The sequence below is a fragment of the Megascapheus bottae genome, unplaced genomic scaffold (assembly GCF_031878675.1).
Source record: "Megascapheus bottae isolate mThoBot1 unplaced genomic scaffold, mThoBot2.hap1 HAP1_SCAFFOLD_176, whole genome shotgun sequence".
NCBI classification, from domain to species: Eukaryota; Metazoa; Chordata; class Mammalia; order Rodentia; family Geomyidae; genus Megascapheus; species Megascapheus bottae.
The window spans coordinates 137449-158014 of record NW_028327646.1 but is presented as its reverse complement, the minus strand read 5'-3'; the positions used below and the strand labels follow the sequence as shown (position 1 = coordinate 158014).

At 44.3% G+C, this 20566-nt stretch overlaps 1 long non-coding RNA gene and 3 pseudogenes across 1 annotated transcript; 2 read left to right on the top strand and 2 right to left on the bottom strand.

Annotated features, from left to right (window-relative positions):
* Nucleotides 1-1134: 1134 nt before the first annotated feature.
* On the bottom strand, nt 1135-4483 carry LOC150039551 (SOSS complex subunit B2 pseudogene; annotated as a pseudogene).
* A 1513-nt stretch (nt 4484-5996) lies between these two features.
* On the bottom strand, nt 5997-7414 carry LOC150039550 (pre-mRNA-splicing factor ATP-dependent RNA helicase DHX16 pseudogene; annotated as a pseudogene).
* Nucleotides 7415-8351: 937 nt separating this feature from the next.
* Nucleotides 8352-11269, top strand: LOC150039549 (stromal interaction molecule 2 pseudogene; annotated as a pseudogene).
* Nucleotides 11270-12843: 1574 nt separating this feature from the next.
* Nucleotides 12844-18769, top strand: LOC150039548 (uncharacterized). Its single transcript, XR_016534329.1, has 3 exons — nt 12844-13079; nt 15838-15897; nt 18725-18769. It is a non-coding gene; the product is annotated as an uncharacterized LOC150039548 (long non-coding RNA).
* Nucleotides 18770-20566: the final 1797 nt, after the last annotated feature.

Here is a 20566-nt window from a genome sequence, read left to right as displayed (position 1 = left end):
AGGGAGGGAGGGAAGGAAAGAAGGAGGGAGGGAAGGAGGGAAGCAAAGAAAGCAAGAAGGAGAAGTTGGATGTGCTGCACATGCTTTTATTCTCAGCTACTCTGGAGGCAGAAATATGAGTTTGTAACCTGTATAGTAATTAGATGTCACACAACTTATGTTTTATGGTGGTCTTTTGGTGGGGAAGGTGCTGGTATAGACACAATCTCAGGCCCTAAGTGCTGCCTTGTAGCTTTTATCTCAAGGTTTGTGCTCTACCATTTGAGCCACTCTCCTCCACTTTTCACTTTTTTTTAAATTTTAAAATGCTATGACTTTATTGTATGATTTGAAGTAGGAAGGAAAAAGCAACAAAAGTGGGAGGGGGAAGACAACAAATATAAAACTAAGAAGTCTCCAGGTTAATGTTATAATGTCAGGAAGATGTATAGGCTCTCCACTGTTGTCATAGAAAAGAGTAAAAATTAGAAAGATCTTTTAATATTAATACAAGTTTTATTCAAAAGAGGAGGCGAAACTTTAACAAAGGAAAAAAGTTACTAGCTATCCACCCATATAATAAAAAGTAAAAGTGGGTCTCATTTGTAACATATAAATAAAGTACACGTTAAAATTTTTAATAAAGCTGCAACCCACTCTTGAGAGTCATGTAACTTTTGCTTATAATGTCAATCTATTCCAAAATTAGGACACATACACACAACTGAAATAAAGGGAAATACCTAGCACTTTCACTGAAGGCTGTTAACTACCAGGGCAACTTAAGACTGCTAATTGCTACATGGATTCAATTTAAATCACCTTCATTATATCTACTTACACTTTTTTTAATAATCAGTGTTTGTGATTTTACAACTCCTCCAAACTACATTTTAATATTTTACATGGTAGTTTCAAAACTAAATACTTAAGGCCTTAGTTTTAAATTTTCCCCCAACATAATAAGTAGTTTTAAAAACAAATGTTAAAAGTACCACATTACAGAAAGCACAGAAAATGTACTTTCTTACAAAATAATTACTTTTATTCCATAATTACGATAAATTGAGGGGGGCAACTCAAGAATTCTAGATGATTCAGTGCTAGGGAAAATCTTAATAGCAGTCAATATAGTCAGTTATTCCTAGAGTCAAAATGGCTGTTAGCATTGATCAAATTTCTCATTTTTGGTGGTTGTTGCTTTAGCTGGTAAACAGCTGGATTTAAAACAATATATCCCATTAAACTTTATGCCAAATATTACAAAAACATATACAGAAGATAGACTCACAGAGGCTATAAAGCTTAATATCTCAAGTAACTCACCCTTAAAATGGGTACAGATTTTTAAAAGAGGATATCTAATAGTTTTGCTCTAAGTAAATGCCCCTAATTCTCAGAGAGCTCTTACTCTTCAATAGGATACTTGAGTAGCTTAACAGTTTTGCTATAAAAATCAACCACTTGTCTTAACAAACCAAAAATGTAAAAGAAAACTAATAAAGGACATACGTTTCACAGTTAACAATAAATAAAAGTGCAATATGTGTTCAAGTAGGTCATGTAGTTCAAAAACTACATGTGACTATTTGGCACAGGTCGTCTTTTAAAGGCCCTCCGAGGATCCCTGCCATTACTCATTGTGGTCATGACTGTGTGATTATTAGTTGCTCCTGATAGCTGTGGATAGGTCAGTCCCCAGCCATTGCTTCTACCAGAATATGAAATTTGGCATCCCCTTGATTTGGGGCCAGTTTGAACACCATTTCCCACTGGTCCAAATGTACCTGTACTGGTATTACTATTTTTCAGCTCATTATTTACCCCTTGGTTCTGCTGTCCTCGATAATCTGGGTTGGGTTCACTGAAATTTGGCACTTCTGAATAAACCATACAAAATTCCCCAATTTTTTGAAGTTCACCACCTCTTCCAGTATAAAGTGTCAGACATCCTTTCCACATAGATGCATATCCTCGGGTCAACCGTATGATATCCCCGGTCTGGATGAGACTGCCGACCTCAGCCCACACGGAGATGGTGATGCTGCCCGTTTTATCGGCCACTTTGCACGACCTCACTTCATGGCCATCTTTGGTCTTGGTCACGCGCCACACGCACGGACGCGCGTCCCATCGGGCCCGGGCTCCGGAGAGGGACGGGCGGTGACAGCGAACCCTGAGCGCAGAACGCAGCCCCCGCGCCACCGCGTCCCCAAGCAGCGACTGCCCCACTTTTCACTTTTTACTGGTTAACTATGGACGTTCCTGCTTGGCCTGGCTTCAAATCACCATCCTCAGCTCTTAGTCTACTGAATAGGTAGAATTACAGGAATGAGGTGCCCAAGTACACAGCCTAGTTTCAAATGTTCATATTCTGTACCTAAAACTGTAACAAAAACAGTCTTGACTATCTTGAAAACATAATTTTCCATTTTACCCAGAAATTTTAATCTTTTATGATAGAAAAAGTGATGTATAAATTTCAATGGTGACCTCTTCATCAATTTAATTTACAATTGTCAAATCAATCCTCTGGGTAAAATCGTAACAACCTTTTTTTAAAGTTTTCACTTGACTGAAACGATGGGATATGGAAAATGGCAAAATTATTTATTAAGAATATTTTAAGCCGGTTGTTAGTGGCTCATATCTGTAACCCTAGCTCCTCTGCAGACTGAGACTTCAGGATAATGGTTTGAAGCCAACCCAGTCAGGAAAGTCCATAAGACTTCAATAAACCACCAGAAAGCCATAAGTAGTGTGGCTCAAATGGTATAGCACTAACCGTGAGCAAGAAAACCCAGACCTTTCCCTAACCCAGTTCAGGACCCACTACCCACAAAATGAATGAACAAATTATTAGTTATAAGTAAACTATATATAAATAAACGTTTAAATTATAAATAAAGTACATATTTTAAGGTAAAGTCAATGTACGACAAACTCGAAATGCTCCTTTAGTAGGTCTACCAAGAGCCCCTGTCCCTTGGCCTCCAACTGTGCTTTCCACAGGGATTCCAGGCAAGCAGCTCCCATGGTCCTCAGGGCAGGAGGGGCGTGTCTAAGCGCGGGTGGGTGGGGCCGTGGGGCAGGGCTTGGATGGACTGCAGTCCACCTGCAGGCTGCCAGCCCAGCTGGTAGGGGCATCCTCACTGAGCTCTGAGGGAAGGTCAGTGGAGCAAGAGCCAGCCGAACTCTGGTAAACCATCTGGAAGAAGATGGGTGAAAACCAGCTGGTTGCCAGGAAATAGCTCTTGAAGCTGCAGCACTGATCTCTCAAACTTGGCCAGGATTTCTGTTCTTTTTGGTTCTTTCCATCTTGTTGTTATCTGAAGATAAGAGTTTCATACCCTTTTCAAACCAAGCTCAATTTGCACTGTGATCCTCAGATCTCAGCTTTCTGGGCAGCTAGAATTACAGGTGTGAGCCATCAATGTCCTGCAAAGCCTCTCCTCTTTAGAAGTTCACTCTCAGGTATTTGTTTCACGAATGGAAACTTGATTTCCAACATCTACCATTGCAAAAGCATGAGTTACCTAATAAAAAAATTTATCAGGCACTGAAAACCTCTCACCTATTCTGTCTAACAAATCTAACTAAAAGTAGTGATTTCCTGTCAGATATTTACATTGTCATAATTCTTGGGCATGTATGCCAGGACTGAGACTTAAACTCAGGGCCTTGCATTGTCCCTGAAGTTTTTGCTCAAGACTAGTACACTAGTGGTTAATTGGAAATAAGAGTCTCATGGAATTTCATGCATAGACTGGCTTTGAACCTCGATCTTCAGATCTCGGTCTCCTGAGTAGCTAGGATCACAAACATGAGCCACCAGTGTCAGGCAATTTGATTTTTCTATTTCAAATAAATGAGAGTAGCTGCTTTCTTGGGGTTAATAATTTATCAGTAATATTTTACAATCTTTTTGTACAAACTAGGACTACAATTAACTCTCAATGTGAAAACACAACAGTTGTTGATTCCAGTGACTCACAACTATAATCCTTGCTACTCTGGAGGCTGAGGATAGTGGTTCAAAGCCTACCCCAGCAGAAAAGTCCATGAGACTCACATCTCCAATTAGCCAGAAGAAAAGCTAGGGGTGAAAATGTAACTCAATTAGTAGTGAACTAATGTTGAGTGAAAAAAGACAAACAAGTGCCTTAGGTCCTCAATTGGTGCCACATTAAGGAAAGTGTAGGAGGAGGGAAAGAATCAGGAGGAGAGAGAAGAAGACGGTGAGAGAGAGGGAAAGGGGGGGAGAGAGAAGGAGAAGGAGAGGGGAGAGATACAATTACTGAAATTCAAAGTCTTCTTTTCAGTTTCTCTTAGTCTGCTGCCAACCTGCACTAGCCATCTGGCTGCTTTACCTGAGTCTCCCTTCGGGAAGAACTATGTGAGAAAGAGAGTAAGAGGCCTGTGAGGTAGCTGAGTCATGCCCAGAGAAGCAGTCCAGCTCATTCTTGTGGACTTTGGACATGATCTTTACATTCGAATTTGACATCTTCCTACCTTAACCCAAAATATCACTCACACTATCTGCCCATATGCATAAAGTTTCTCACTTGCCATTTACAAAATAACTGGAGCCTACCAGTAAATTTTGATCTTATCTTTATAAAGACATTACTGTAAGTTGCCAAATGTAAAAGTCTTACATCTATTTAAACCATCAAACTACAGCTGCTAAGGAAATGTACCTAACATGTAAAACACAGGAGGCCTGAGGTGTTATAAGCTGTAAGCATACTATTACACATTCTAAAGCAGCATATGAAGGCAAGGACAGTTTTATTAAAGAATTTCTATATTAGGGGAAGCATTCACTGAAATCTAGCTGTTATTTTTACAGCATATCATTAGCCAAACATGAGTTAGTGATAACCAAGAATCATTTATGAGAAGTGTGTGTGTGTGTGTGTGTGTGTGTGTGTGTGTGTGTGTGTGTTTCTTACTGGGAATCAAAGTCCTGGCCTTGTCCTTGTTTACCATAGGGCTTCACCTACATTTCTATTCATGACATATTTGGGGGGAGGGGTAGCGGTGCTGGCACTTGAGCTCAAGGCCTTTTTATTCACCTAACATGTCCATTTTTCCATGATTGCCTGAGTCAAGGATTAAAGCAGTTTTAGAATTTCAGATGTGAATTTTGTTTTTCAACTTGAAAGAGAAGCAGTAAAGGCTGGACTGTGGTTTGGAAAGAAATTGATAAGTCTTCCCCAATCCAATGTAAGTTCTGTAGTTAAGCACCCCCTGAAATTTTCATTTGATTTCAATGGAACTAATTGTACTCTGTCATGCTATCTGTGGCTGGTGGCTATTGTGTAAATTAATACAGATTGTACCACTTTCCCTATCTACCAGGGTAGCCTTCGTTCTCTCTTATGTATTTGCAAAATGTCCTCAACAAATGAATGGATAGAAAGATGGATGATGGATGGAGAAATGGATAATGAATGATTGGCTGTATGGGAGGATGGAGAGCTGAATGGATGGATGGGTGGTTATGTGGTATGAATGGATCAATAGGTCAATGAGTGAATGAACAGCCTCAAATGTGCTTAACAAGGTTGCTAGTGCTGAAATTAATATGCAATTTCTTTTCTTTTCTGATATTTAGTTCAATTTTTGGTAGGGCCTCTGTGTGCTAGGCAGTCTTTACCACACAGCTGTGCCCTCAGCCCAAAGCACTGCTTCCTGTCATCAAATTCCTTTGTATAATATCTTGTTGCATGGAGCAATTTGAGCATTCTTGGTGATTGTGGCTGAACAGCAGACATTATTCTTGGCTTGGAAATACCTACCCATTTCTTTCCAAATCCTTTCAGTCCTTACTGATCCTACTTTCAAATGGAAAAGCAAAATTCACATCTATGATCCCCAAACCAACTGAATTCCTGACTGAAGGGAGCAGGAAAAAAAATGGACATATCACGTGAGGCAATATGACTTTTTTTATTAAAACATAATTTTATTTAACAGGAATTAAACACTGCACAGAAAGGAAAGGTGCTGGAATCAAGATCTGTTTGTGTTCCTTCCCATTTGTCCTTTTCTCTAGCCCAGTTCTTCACGTGTCTTGCCTATTTTGGGGGGCATTTTCTTTGTGTGGGAATCTTCGACCTCCTTGGCCTTGTAGAAGTGGGGAGCTACTTCCAAAAGCCAACTGCTGTCAATCTCCAACACCTGTCTCATGAACGCCTTGCTGGTCAAGACAACTTCATGGTAAAGCAACCAGCGGGGCGGCTGCTCTTTAAAGAGGGAGGAGTTGGGAGGAATGACCACTTCATGCCTTTTCTTCACTGTTCAGTAGCCAGTAGGTGTCAGCCGTGCTATGTGGTAAAAGTAACCAGAAGTGATGGCCTTGTGGACCCGGATGTAGTCCCCCTGGCAGGAGCTCAGCCCAACTTCCACATGCTCCAAGAGCCCTTCCAGCTGTTCCTCCACATCCCGGGCTCGGGGCATGGATCTGACCTGTACAAAGTTCTCATAGCACCACTGGGAGGAGTAGCCACTCTCAGCCCACTATGTATACACGTTTAGCAGAACCAGGTGGTCTCCACCAGGGAGGAAGAAGTTGACACGGGCATTGTCAGCGTGGACAGCCTTGTCCTTAGGCCGGTAGAAGATGGAGTTGTTGACAGAAAGCATGGCAGCCACTGTCAGGATCTCCTCTGAACAGCTGTACTTCTCAGAGGCCAAGATCATTTTAGATAGCATGGGGTCCACAGGCAGCTCTGCCATCTTTCGACCAGTCGTGGTGAGCTCTCCAAGGTGTTTGAGGGCTCCTAGAGCGTACAGTTGTTCCAAAGCCAGCAACAGGGTCTCATATGGTGGAGGGTCCAGGAAGTCAAAGTGCACCAGGTCATGGATCCCTAAGCTCTTAAGCAGCATCACAACATTGCCCAGGTTGGTCCTCTGGATCTCAGGCAATGTGGTCTCTTCCAGCTCATGGTGATAGGCCCAGGCTGTGTACAGGCTGAAGCACTTGCCTGCAGCTACTTGACCTGCTCGCCCAGCACGCTGATTGGCTGAGGCCTTGCTGCAGGGGGTGACAGTGAGCGGCTCCATGCCTGTGCGGGAATTGTAGCTCTTCTGCTTACAGAACCCGGGATCCACGACATAAATGATGCCCTCGATGGTGAGTGAAGTCTCTGCAATGTTGGTTGCCACAAACCACCTTTCGGGCCCCAGGAGGTGTGGGCTGGAAGATTCAGGCCTGCATGTTAGAAGGCAGGTTGGCATACATGGGCAGCACCAGGAGCTCCCAGATTTTGGAGCCCAGTCGGCGGCAGTGAACCTGGAGCATCTCGCAAGCAGCCTCAATTTCCTCCTGTCCAGTCAGGAACACCAGGATGTCCCCAGGGGACTGTGTCACATGGATCTGCAGCACAGACGAAACACAGGCTTCCAGGTAGTCAGTGGGGCCAGAAGGGAGAAGACATCATGCAGGGAAGGTCAGGGAGCAGGCAACAAGCAAGTATCATGCCCCTTGTCACTGTGAGAGGCCTAACATCTGACTACCTTTCCATCTCAGGGAAATCCCAAGATGAGTGAGAGTGAGATTGATAGGAGCTGATGCTCCCTCTTCTGTGATTATTTCTAAGTAGTTTTACAAACAGGCTTTGATTCAACCAATCAGTTAATGAGTACAACACACCTTGATAAAAGTCACCTCTTCTCTCCTTCCCCATCTCTCTCAACCATACTTAACTCCCCTCAGTTTATCAAGTTCCAGTGTCATACAATTGCATTAAATAGTATGGCTCTATTAATCAAATGCTTATGAATTTTATTTACTCAGTAGATACTTGAGTTTAATTCAGTCACAAAATACGTATGAATTTAATTCACTCATTTTTGTGTTTACAAAGCCTCATTCTCACCCCTTTCTAGATGCTTTGGATAGGATGTTTCTGTCTCTGTCCCTGAGGCACTCACTGGAGGAGAAACCAGGCAAGTAGGCATTATATGTTACAACAAAGGAGAGGAAGATAAATGAAAAACAAGAGGATTGGGAGGAGTTGAGGGAGGGAAAACCTGGGAAGGGATAACCATGTTCAAGAAGCAAGGTACAGGGCCAGGGATAGGTGTGCTAGCAAGAGTGTGCGGGGCGGAGGCGTCCCCGGCCAAGCTTGGTACCACGACAGGCACGGGCTGGAGGGGGTGGGGGGGGGCAATGTGCAGAGGCGGCGGTGGCAGCAGCGGCGGCGGCGGCGGCGGCAGCGGCGCTGGGCTGGAGCTGAGGCAAGCCAGAGCAGCGGATCCCGGTGTCGCCAGGGCAGCAGCGCGGGTTCGTGCAAACGGCCTGGAGATGCGGTGCCTTTCTGCCTCCCACCCACTTTTTTTTGTTTTGTTTTGTACCCGAGCCAATGAACGCCGCCGCAACCCGAGCTCCAGAGGCCGCCTGCGTCCCAAGGACCAGACTGGCAGGAGGCAGCATCTGGGGTGGCGGGGCGGCCCGCGGAGTCGCTGGCCATGGTGGCTCCTCGCAGGGCCAGCGAGTGGCCGGCTGCCGGGGCGCCGCCGCCCCGCGGTCCCCTCGCCCCGGCCCCGGCCTTGGGCTGGCTGCCAGGGTGGCGCTGGGCTGCGCTGCTGGTGTTCGGGCTCCTGGTGGCCGGAGCCATGGACGGATGCGACCTGGTGCCCAGACACCTCCGCGGGCAATGGTTGAGTGGCTCCGCCGGGGCCTCGCTTCTCCAGCGCCAGTGGCGGGCGATTGCCAGGCTCTGCTGACAGATCCCTGCATGGCACTGAGTCCACCATGCTTCACAGAAGAAGACAGATTTAGTCTGGAAGCTCTTCAGACGATCCATAAACAAATGGATGATGACAAAGATGGTGGGATTGAAGTAGAGGAAAGCCATGAATTTATCAGAGAAGATATGAAGTATAAAGATGCGACTAATACGCATAGCCATCTGCACAGAGAAGACAAGCCTATTACTGTTGAGGATTTGTGGAAGCGATGGAAAGCATCGGAAGTTCATAACTGGACCCTTGAAGAGCCCCTTCAGTGGTTGATAGAATTTGTGGAACTCCCACAATATGAGAAGAATTTTAGAAACAATAATGTCAAAGGAACATCACTTCCCAGGATCGCAGTACATGAGCTTTCATTTATGATTTTTCAGTTGAAAATCAACGACCAGAGTCACAGACAGAAACTACAGCTCAAGGCCCTGGATGTGGTTTTATTTGGACCTCTGACACGTCCACCTCATAACTGGATGAAGGATTTTATTCTCACAGTTTCTATTCTAATTGGTGTTGGAGGATGCTGGTTTGCTTATACACAGAATAAGACATCAAAAGAACATGTTGCAAAAATGATGAAAGACTTAGAGAGTCTACAAACTGCAGAACAAAGTCTTACGGACTTACAAGAGAGGCTTGAAAAGGCACAGGAAGAAAACAGAAATGTTGCTGTAGAGAAGCAAAATCTAGAGCACAAAATGATGGATGAAATCAATTATGCCAAGGAGGAGGCCTGTCGGCTGAGAGAGCTCAGGGAAGGAGCTGAGTGTGAACTGAGCAGATGTGAGTATGCAGAGCAGGAATTGGAGCAGGTTCGCATGGCTCTAAAAAAGGCTGAAAAAGAATTTGAACTGCGAAGCAGCTGGTCTGTTCCAGATGCTCTTCAAAAATGGCTTTAGTTAACCCATGAAGTAGAAGTACAGTACTACAACATCAAAAGACAGAATGCTGAAATGCAGTTAGCTATCGCTAAGGATGAGGCAGAAAAAATTAAAAAGAAGAGAAGCACCGTCTTTGGGACGCTGCACGATGCTCATAGCTCCTCCCTAGATGAAGTAGATCACAAGATTCTGGAAGCAAAGAAAGCTCTCTCAGAGTTGACAACTTGTTTACGAGAACGACTTTTTCGCTGGCAACAGATTGAGAAGATCTGTGGCTTTCAGATAGCCCATAACTCGGGACTCCCCAGCCTGACCTCTTCCTTTTATTCAGATCACAGCTGGGTAGTGCTGCCCCGAGTTTCCATTCCACCCTACCCAATTGCTGGAGGGGTTGATGACTTAGATGAAGACACACCCCCAATCGTGTCTCCATTTCCTGGGACTGTGGCTAAACCTGCTGGATCTTTAGCCCGAAGCAGCAGCTTGTGTCCCTCTCGCCCTAGCATTGTGCCCTCTTCACCACAGTCCCAGCGAGCCCAGCTTCCTCCACATGCTCCTCATCCAGCCAATCCTCGTCATCCTCACCTGCCTCAGCATCCCCAGCACTCATTGCCTTCCCCGGATCCAGACATCCTCTCAGTGTCAAGTTGCCCTGCACTCTATCGGAATGAAGAAGAGGAGGAGGCCATTTATTTCACTGCCAAAAAGCAATGGGAAGTGCCAGACACAGCTTCAGAATGTGACTCCTTCAACTCTTCCATTGGAAGGAAGCAGTCTCCTCCCCCAAGCCTCGAGATATACCAACCAGTGTCTCCTCGGAAGATATCCAGAGATGAGCTCTCCCTAGAGGATTCTTCCAGAGGAGATTCACCCGTGACAGCAGATCTCTCCCGGGGCTCTCCTGATTGTGTAGGTCTGACAGAAACGAAGAGTATGATCTCCAGTCCTGCAAGCAAAGTGTACAATGGCATCTTGGAGAAGTCCTGTAGCATGAACCAGCTCTCTAGTGGCATCCCGGTGCCTAAACCTCGTCACACATCATGTTCCTCCACTGGCAATGAAAGCAAACCAGTTCAGGAAGCCCCAAGTGTTACCAGGATAAGCAGCATCCCCCATGACCTTTGTCATAATGGAGAGAAAAGCAAAACGCCATCAAAAATCAAAAGCCTTTTTAAGAAGAAGTCTAAGTGACCTACCTGGCTGTTTTGTTGGGATTCCATTTCGGTAGCACCTGTACACTTTTTTTCCATCCATCCTCTACTCCCTATTTTTGTTTTAATTTTAGGACTGCAATTAACTCCATTGGGGCTTTCGAAACTGGATGCCATAGTGGAATGTCCTGCAAGGCAACTGTCTACTGTCTGCTTATTTAAGTGACTACAGAGCCAATTCATCAAGCCAATTACTGAAAAATCATTAAGAGATGAGACAGTTTACAGTCATTTCCTGCCTATTTATTTCTGCATTTTTGATGGTGATGTATATACAATATTTTGTTGAAAGCCACTATGGACTTACAAGCTTTAATGGACTAGTAAGCCAGCATGGGCTTGCAAAAATTTCTTGTTTACCAGAGCATCTTCTTATCTTTCCACAGAGCTATTTACATGATGGACTATATAACTTAAAAGAAGTAAAACTAATTGCACTACTGTTTTCCAAACTGGAAAAAAAATCTCTGCAAGTTAAACTGTATAGTTTGTAAAATGACTGTGGATAGGGGACTGTTTTCACTTTTAGATCGAAATGGGTTTTTAAGTAGAAACTAGGGTTTCTAATTGACTTGATTTCTGGAAACGAAAACCCATGCTTTTTTTTTTTGCCAGTCCTGGACTTGAGCTCAGGGCCTGAGCACTGTCCTTGGACTTTCTCAAGGCTAGAGCTCTACCACTTAAGCCTGAGCACCACTTCCGGCTTTTTTTTTCTATGTATGTGGTACCGAGGAATCGAACCCGGGTCTTCATGCATGCTAGGCAAGCGCTTTAACCACTAGGCCAAACTCCCGGCCCAACCCATGCTTTTATTATGGGATGCTTCTTCAAAATGCATTTAATATAAAGGTTCGAGTCCTGCTGTAAAGATCATGTTTTGTTTTCCCCAGGGCTTTCACTGGGATTTACTGCATTTCAGGCTGTATGATAAAAATATAAATAATTTAAGGAGAGAAACCTCTTGATTCCTTATGTGAATGGAAGAGCTAAAGCTTGATTGAATCACTTAAAACATTCACAAGCTGAAACTGAGGTGGGGAGTGTGGGGATTCAGACCCTTGTTTACATACTTTGAATAATTGCAAAGGACTTACGGTTTGTGAAAAATTTGTACTGTGGAAAAGATAAATTGGAGACAGTATTGAAAAAAAAAGAAGCAAGGTACACTGGGGGGAGAGGGGGAGCGGGGGCTCACGCCTATAATTCTAGCTCCTCAGGAGGCTGAGATCTGAGGATCAAGGTTCAAAGCCAGTGCGGGCACAAAAAGACCTGAGACTCTTGTTTCCAATTCACTTCTAGAAAACGTGAAGTGGGGCTTGGCTCAAGGGTAGGGAAGTAGCCTTGAGCTGAAGAGCTCAGGGACAGTGCCCAGGCCGAGCTCAAAACCCATGACCCCCCCACACACAAAAAGAAGCAATGTACCCACTACCTGATGAATGTCACTGTAAGCCCTCTGTACATCACTCCAACAATAAAAAAAATAAATGTTATAACAGAGGTGTCCTCAGGGTCCTGTGGGAACACAGTGCAAATGAGGGCATGGGTCACCACCACCCTGAAAATAATCATCAGTGAATAACATATTAGATGGTTACACACACACACACACACACACACACACACTCACACACACACACACACACAATCAGACTTCCAGATGGAGGCCAGTGGTTCACATATGTACTGCTAGCTACTCAAGATGCTGAGGACCTCGGCTCAAATCCAGCCAGGGCAGGAAAGGCCATGAGACTTGTATCTCCACCAAACTACTAAGAAAATCTGGAAGTCGAGCTGTGGTTCAAGTGGTTGAGACCCTTGAGCAAAACAACAAGCTCAAGGACAGAGCCTTGGCCCTGAGCTCAAGCCTCAGGACCAACACACAAAAACAAAAGTGTACTTTAGGAGAGGAGCGCTACAGTTCAGGGGCTCGTTTACAGGAAGCAGCTCATCTTGTCTCCTCTCTTCCCGATGACACCCAGTGGTTGGCAGGATCTAGTTCACCCATCCTATGCTGTTCCCTCAGTGAAGAAGCCCCTAGACCTTAGCAGACTAGCCAGAGGCCCTGGCACTGGGGCTGTGCTGTCCCCGCCCCCTTCCTCTGGGCTCCGCCCCCACGCTCTCGGGCACGCCCACTCTGCACAGGGAACAGTGGGAGACAAGGCCTTGGGTTCCTAGACTGGTAACCGCCAAGCTGGCAGCTTAAAGGATGCTCTTGGTAGCTTTAGGAGGACACTTCTCCTCTCACTGCAAGGTAGGATCAGGCTGATTCCAGTTCCTTCGGGGCTGTTCATGGCTTCCGTGATTGTTTTCTTGCTTTCCTTCCCTCCTCCTCTTTCTTTCTTTTTCTTCTTTTTCTTTTCTTCCTCTTCCTCTTCCTCTTCTTCTCCTTCTTCTTCTTCTTCTTCTTCTTCTTCTTCTTCTTCTTCTTCTTCTTCTTCTTCTTCTTCCTCTCTCTCTTTCTCTCTCTCTCTCTCTGTCTTCATCCCTCCCACCCTCCCTCCCTCTCTCTTTCTGGCTGGCTTGCTTGCTTTCTCTTGCTTTCTTTGTCCCTCCCTCCCTTCTTTCCTTCCTTCCTTTCCTTCTATCTTTCTCCACTTTTTCTCTTCCTCCCCCCCTCCTTGTTCTCTCCTGTTTCTCTTCTCTCTCCCCCCTCCATGGCTCAAAGCCACGAAAGTTCATGACATTCTTATTTCCAATTAACCACCAAAATTGCCAGAAATGAAGCTGTCAGTTACCTCATAGAATGCTAGTCTTGAGAAAAAAAAAAAGCTTATGGACAGCATCCATTCTCTTGAGTTCAAGCCCTGTGGCGGACCAAGAAAAATACGGAAGAATGAGTTTTTTCATACCAAGAGCACAGTTACGCCGATGACTATCTTATTGGCACAAATGATGTGAAACGTGCATTAGGTCCAAGAGACAGAAAATGACCAGACCCTGTGTTCTGATTTTAATGATTACAGAACACCAAGATGAAAAAAAATTAATCCAGTTTTTATTTCTAAATGTTGGTCTTTTGCTTAGATCAGCTGGTTAAGACTAGATTTGAGCCAGGCACTGGCTGCTTACTCCTGTATTTGCAGCTCCTCAGAAGGCTGAGATCTGAGGATCACAGTGTGAGGCATGCCTGGGTAGAAATGTAACCAGCAGGAAACAGAAGTAATGCTGTGGCTAAAATTTTAAGAGTGCCAGCCTTGAGCATAGGGAGGCTCAGGATCAGTGCCCAGTCCCTGAATTCAAGCCCCAGAACTTCCTTTGCTGAAATCATCTGTTTGCCTAGAGGAGCTCCACGGTGGCTTTCATCTTTTAACTTTAGTGAGGTGGAAAAGTTTGCTCATTCACTTGGACACACAAGATTGGAGCAGGAGAAAGCAATAGTCTCCTTACCTGTAGAGAATATAGTCTTTCTATTCCACAGCTTTTTGAAAGAGGAATAATAGCCTATTCCAGTGTATAGGAAGAGAATGGAGAAAGGGAACAATGAGAGACAGGTGAGAAAGACATTTGATACAGCTCTAGGAAGAAAGAGAGTAAAGAAGGAGCTGCTTGAAAGCAAACAAGAGAGGAAAGGCCATGTCCTTTGATGCGGTTCATTATACTAACCTTAAAGTTTTCCACCACCTCTTACTGGAGAGACTTGAAGCCCTTCAGCCATACCTGTTTGGCCTTAGGTGAATGATTTACAAAGCATCTTCAATACCAAACGGAACAAATTTAATTGTTTTTAAAATCAAATTCTTAGTTGTGAACGTTAAAAGTTCCCTTGCATTTTAGGAATTGGAGAATGATACAGGTTTGCAGCAAGGAGTGAGAACTAGTCATAAAAGAAGACCTCCCAGAATTAAGATTTTTTAAAAAATTAGGATAAAAACCACAGCATACGATGTGCCAGCATATCTGTTTTTGTACAGCTGGGTAGTGTTAGGTGCATTGCCTAAGCTGTGAGGCAACTTTGGGTCATTTTGTTTAATCTGAACCTCCATGCTCAGAAGCCACCCTGTCTTCCTCCTTTTCTGTAAGCTTGCAACTCACTATTCAACTTTCTCATCCTGTGAGTTTGGTGAGCTCTGTGCTTCACATAAGTGGACCATGAAGGTTTGTGTTATTTTCTTCCCTTTTTTCCCTCATCTTGTTGATTGTACTCTTTAGTACCATTTTTTACAGTCTCATATGATTTGCATTTTTTGACTGCAACTTGAGTGTCAAGTCCTTAAATTCACAGCCAAAACTACTTCTGTGAACTTGTGTGTTTGCACACATGTGTGTGCCCATGCACTAGTAGTATGGCATTGTGCTTCTTCTCTTGGGCTGCTGGCTGATGCTTTAACCCTTGAACTGTATTGGGCGGGTGAATTGGAAATGGCCTTTCAAAGCCATTCCTACTGTGAGTGCCTTCCAATTACTATCATCTGGCCTCAACCCTCCCAGTAAATACTATCTAGTTGAGCCAGCGGCTCATCAATCCAATCCTGGCCATGCTGAGGGCACACAAGGGGTTCAAGTGATGAGGCAGCATTGCCAAAAGCTAGACTCATTCCTATGCAGCTTCATCTAGCACAGGTTTCTGAAATCAAACCTCAGTATTGAAGAAAGGCCTGGCAGGGATAGAAGAGGTGGAGGTATAGCTGAAATAGTAGATCGTGTGCCTAGCATGCAGACAATCATGGTTTCAATACTCAGCACTGCAGATAAAAAATATGATTTTCTTCTACACTGTACAGACTTTTCTTTGGAGGGGGGGTGGTCGTGGGGCTTGAATTCTGGGCCTGGGCATTGTCCCTAAGCTCTTCAGCTCAACGCTAGGGCTCTACCACTTGAGCCATAGTGCCACTTCTGGTTTTCTGTCTGTTAATTGGAATAAGAGTCTTACAGACTTTTTGTGCCCAGGCTGGCTTTGAACCACAATGTTCAGACCTCAGCCTCCTAGTGGCTAGGATTACATATGTGAGACACCAGCACTTACCTAGCTGCAGACTGAATTTTTGTGTATGTGTTTAATTTCTTCATAGTGAAGACACCAGCACCCAAAGGGACGATGACTTCTGATCTTGTCTGGAACCAAACACCTGGTGAGTCCATATGCTGCTCATTTTAGTGTGGAACAATTGAGAGTATTGTAACCATACAGTATACAGGACAGGCTATGGGTATCAGTACATCCTTGTCTTCAGTTTTGAAAGTAAATAGGCAACAACAGATCAGGTCAAAAGATAATTGCTCCTGTTCTCTTTGGAAGTCAAGTCCTAGGAACTACAAGACTAAATGAAGATGGTCCCAGGATTTATATGCAATAAACACTTATTGGAGGGAATGGAAACAGATTTTATGTACAACATAGCTGAATGGAGTCTGAATCCGTTCTTTGCACCACACAACTCAAGTTACTTTGAAAGACCCACCATCACACTGGATGGGAGTACTGCAGATCCTTTTATCAATCAGAGAGGCAGGGGCTGGGAATGTGGCTTAGTGGTAGAATGCTTGCCTGGCATGCATGAAAGCCCTAGGTTGGAGTCCTCAGCACCAAATAAACAGAAGCAGAGGTGACATTGTGCCTCAAGTGGTAGAGGGCTAGCCTTGAGCAAAAGAAGCTCAGGGACAGTGCATGGGCCCTGCATTCAAGCCCCAGGTCTGGGGGAAAAAAAATCAGAGGCAGCCAAGAGTAGCACCAGCAAGGAGGGAGCAGAGGAGTCCTGGAAGCAGAAATACACGTGGTATGTCAGCTTGAGTTCCTACATAGCTAATGAAATGGAAAATAAGGAAAGCAGCAAAAGCACAGTAAACATTATATAGGTTCATAAGGAAAGAACTCTTGGTTGATCATGCATAAAAAACTTTGTTTAGCAGAGGTCATCATTTAATTTAGTAAGAGGCCTCATTTCATGGAAAAAGCAGGAAATATTCCCATGCATGTACAGTATATAAAGTTGTTAGTGAATTATAGCTAATTTGGATGAAAAAGTAAGTGTATGAATTCACATGGTATTTTTCTATGAATCATTTAATCCTTCCGTGTTCTCAAGAGAACCAGAACACAGGGATGATGGGAGAGGTTTGCTTAAAAAGGTCAGATATCCAAATATAGATAGGGATGTATATAAAAGATGTACAGAGACAAGGCAACAAGTTTATGGGAACTATTTTGAATGTCACAGCAGTGCAGCTTTTGTCTGTGCCATTCTGTCCTTTTGCAAGTTGAGTAAATGACCAAGACACCAGTGTGGACATGGAGTTCTTGCTGTTCTAGTTACCAGTGAAGAGAACTCTTAGAAAACCCTGATAGGATCCCTTGTGTATGAGACCCTATTCCAATGGGTTCACATTTTCTAGGATTGCAGTTACAAAGGATCAGAGAAAGTAGCTTCTGTACTACCAACTTACATCACGGCACTGGGGAACACAGGTTTCATATTGAAGTGCCTGCTACAATTTGGTTTTTGCTCGGGTGGTAGAAAAGAATCTATCCATGAAGTCCCCTTTTTCCTATTTTCTGGGTTGTTGACAATTGCCAGTGGACTTACTCTCAGGATTTCTGCCTTATTTTGCACATGATATTCTTTCCTTCCTTTTTGGGGGGGGGGGTGAGGCGGGGTAGGGGCGGTCCTAGGCCTTAAACTCAGGGCCGGGGCACGGTCCTGGGACACGTTTTGCTCAAGGGTAGCACTCTACCACTTAAGCCACAGCTCCACTTCTGGCCTTTTCTATGTATGTGGTAATAACGAATAGAACCCAGGGCTTCATCCATGCTAGGTGAGCATTCTACCACTAGGTAGGCTATGCTCCTGGCCAAGACTTTTTGTTTTTGGTTGGTCATGGGGCCTGAACTCTGAGCGGTCTGTCTTTTGGTGGTGGTAGTCATAGGGCTTGAACTCTGGGCCTGGGCGCTGTCCTGAGCTCTTCAGCTCAAGGTTAGTGCTCTAAAACATTGAGCCACAGTGCCACTTCTGGTTTTCTGGTGGTTAATTAGAAGAAAAAAATCTCATGGACTTTCATGCCTTGGCTGGCTTTGAACCTCAATCCTTAGATCTCAGCCTTCTGAGTAGCTAGGGTTACACTCATGAGCCACTAGTGCCCAGCTACTTGACTGCCTTTCTATACACTTAATGATAACTTTTTTTTTTGGTCAGTCACATCGATTGCAGGGCTTGAACTCTGGGGCCTAGGCGCTCCTGAGTAGCTAGGATTAAAGGTGTGAGCCACCACTTCTAGCATGGAAACTTTTTTTTATCAATCTGAATCCAAGGTTTCTGACTGAATTAATTGTGTATAGACATCATTTACTGAGGGTAAAGTGTTAAAATCTTGGCATCAGGCATGATTATAACTGCTAAATGAGCAGTGATGGTTTTCTAATGAAATTACATCCTCAGTCAAAATTTAGGGAGTTGAGACAGGAGTTTGGTCTAGTGGTAGAGTGCTTGCCTACCATGCACAAGGGACCTGGGTTTGATTCCTTGGTACCACATACATAGAAAAAGCTGGGAATGGTGCTATGGCTCAAGTGATAGAGCTCTGGCCTTGAGAAAGCCCAGGCCCTGATTTCAGGTCCCAGGACTGTGTATGTGTGTGTGCATCCTCCCGGTAATATTATCATCCAGTTGAGCCAGTGGGTCACCAGTCCACTCCTGGCCATGTTGAGGGCACGATAGACATTCACATGATGAAGCAGCATTGCCAAAAGCTTTTTCAGGCTTCCTCTAGCACAAGCTTCTAAAGTTAAACCTCAGTACTGCAGAGAGGCCTGGCACAGATAGCAGAGGTAGAGGTGTGGGTCAAATAGCAGATCTGTGTGCCTAGCATGCACGTGCCATGGTTTCAATACTCAGCCCTGTAGATAGAATGACGTTTCTACACTACTCATACTAAATTTCTGTGTATTGGTTAATTTCTTCACAGGTACCATCTAAATGAGTGATGTTGTTCATGTATGTGCTGATGTAAAGATCTGCAGAGTCCATGTACTTGTCATCTGAGTGTTAAATAATTTAGAGTAGTGTAACAATAAAGAATACACATGACAGGCTGTCGGTATCAGTATGTCCTTGTTTTCAGTTCTGAAACTAAATAGGCAACAAGATACAGGTCAAAAGATAATTGTTCCTTGTTGGGAGCAGAGTGCAGGGTCAGGCTGACCCATGAATCTGCATCACTGAGTCAGATAACCACCCAAAGAAATGAGCTGTCATGTATGAACACCATGCCTAACTTTGAGCTATACCGTCGGTATTGTGAATCACTCTCTCCTGAGACCTAGAGTGAGAGTAAACATGTGCACCTCCTCCACGCTGCCCACCTTTGTGTTGATAGGCCCCTGTAACCTATATTAGCTGAATGTACTTCCTCATTAAACGAGTTCCTGCCTTGACGGGTCTCCCTGACGTGTGCCGGTGAGGGAGGGCTGGGTGCGGGCAGTCAGTCGGCCCACTCCTTTCTCGGCTCGTCCTGGTCAGGACGTGTTCTCCCTATCCCTCCTGCGGGTCAGGAGGGACCGAGGACTAAAAACCCTGACAATTCCTCTTCTCTTTGGAAGTTAAGTAGTAGAAATACAAGGTTAAATGATGGTCAAGTCGCTGCAGCCAGGTGCACATGCAGCCTGAAGTGCTTTCTAGGAAAACAATCTATGCAGGATGTGGACTATGTCAAATTCCACGCCTTTGCCTCTCAGTTTTTGCTTTCAGAAGAGCCTGCTTATAAGAAGTCCTCTCTTCACACATCTGTTTTCCATGACTGTTTAAGCCAGGAATTAAATCAGTTTTAGAATGACAGATGAGTTTCATTTTCAAACTTGGAAGAGAACCAGTGAAGGCTGGAACGTGTTTGGAAAGAAATGGATATGTCTTTCCCAATCCAATGTAAGCTTCTTTGTTCAGCACCCCAAATCAAATTGTTCAAATGCAAAGAGATATTTTACAAAGGTATTTGATGACAAGAAACAGTGCTTTGGGAGGAGGACACAGCTGTGTGGTAAAGATGGCTACTATATAGAGTCTGATTACATCTCCCACTCAGACCAAAAACTTGATCTCTGAAAACCCAAAAACAAACAAAAAGGAAATGCCCTATGGAATTAGGTGCATACTAATTTCAGTACTAGCATTTCTCCCTCCCTTTCCCATGTCTCATTATTCTAATCAGCAGTGTGCTTGTATGATCCATCGTGCCACCGCTGGAATTTTGCTGCTTAACTAAGGGTAAGAGTATTAGAGTTTTCTGACTGACATGGCTTCAAACTGAATCCCCACATCCCAGCCTCCTGAATACTAGGTTTACAGGTGTGAGCTACTGGCACATAGCAAATCTCATTAATCTGAAATACGTCCACATCCAAAACAGGGAGATAGACCAATCAGTAGATCACTGGATAGATAGATGGATGGGCACACAGATTTTCCAACAACCCTCCATTGAAACACTCAGCCAAGTTCTCATCTATGTGTATGGGGTGGGGAGGGGAAATGATCAATGGAGTTTGAACTCAGGGCCTCAAGTTTTCTTTTACCAGTTCAACTGATAAGTCATACAGGAAGCTCTTTTTCCACGTGGATATTTTGAGGTATTTTGATTTTTGCCTCTAGTGTGGCTCCACAGTGATCCTATTTTCCACTTCCTCTGTTAGCTGTGCCTGTGCTAACTAAGAATTACAATACTCTCAACCTCAGCTTCCCATATAGCTTCTAGAAGTCTGAGGAAATACATTTCTGCTGTTTGGATTTCCTTGTGGTAGCATTTAATGGCAGA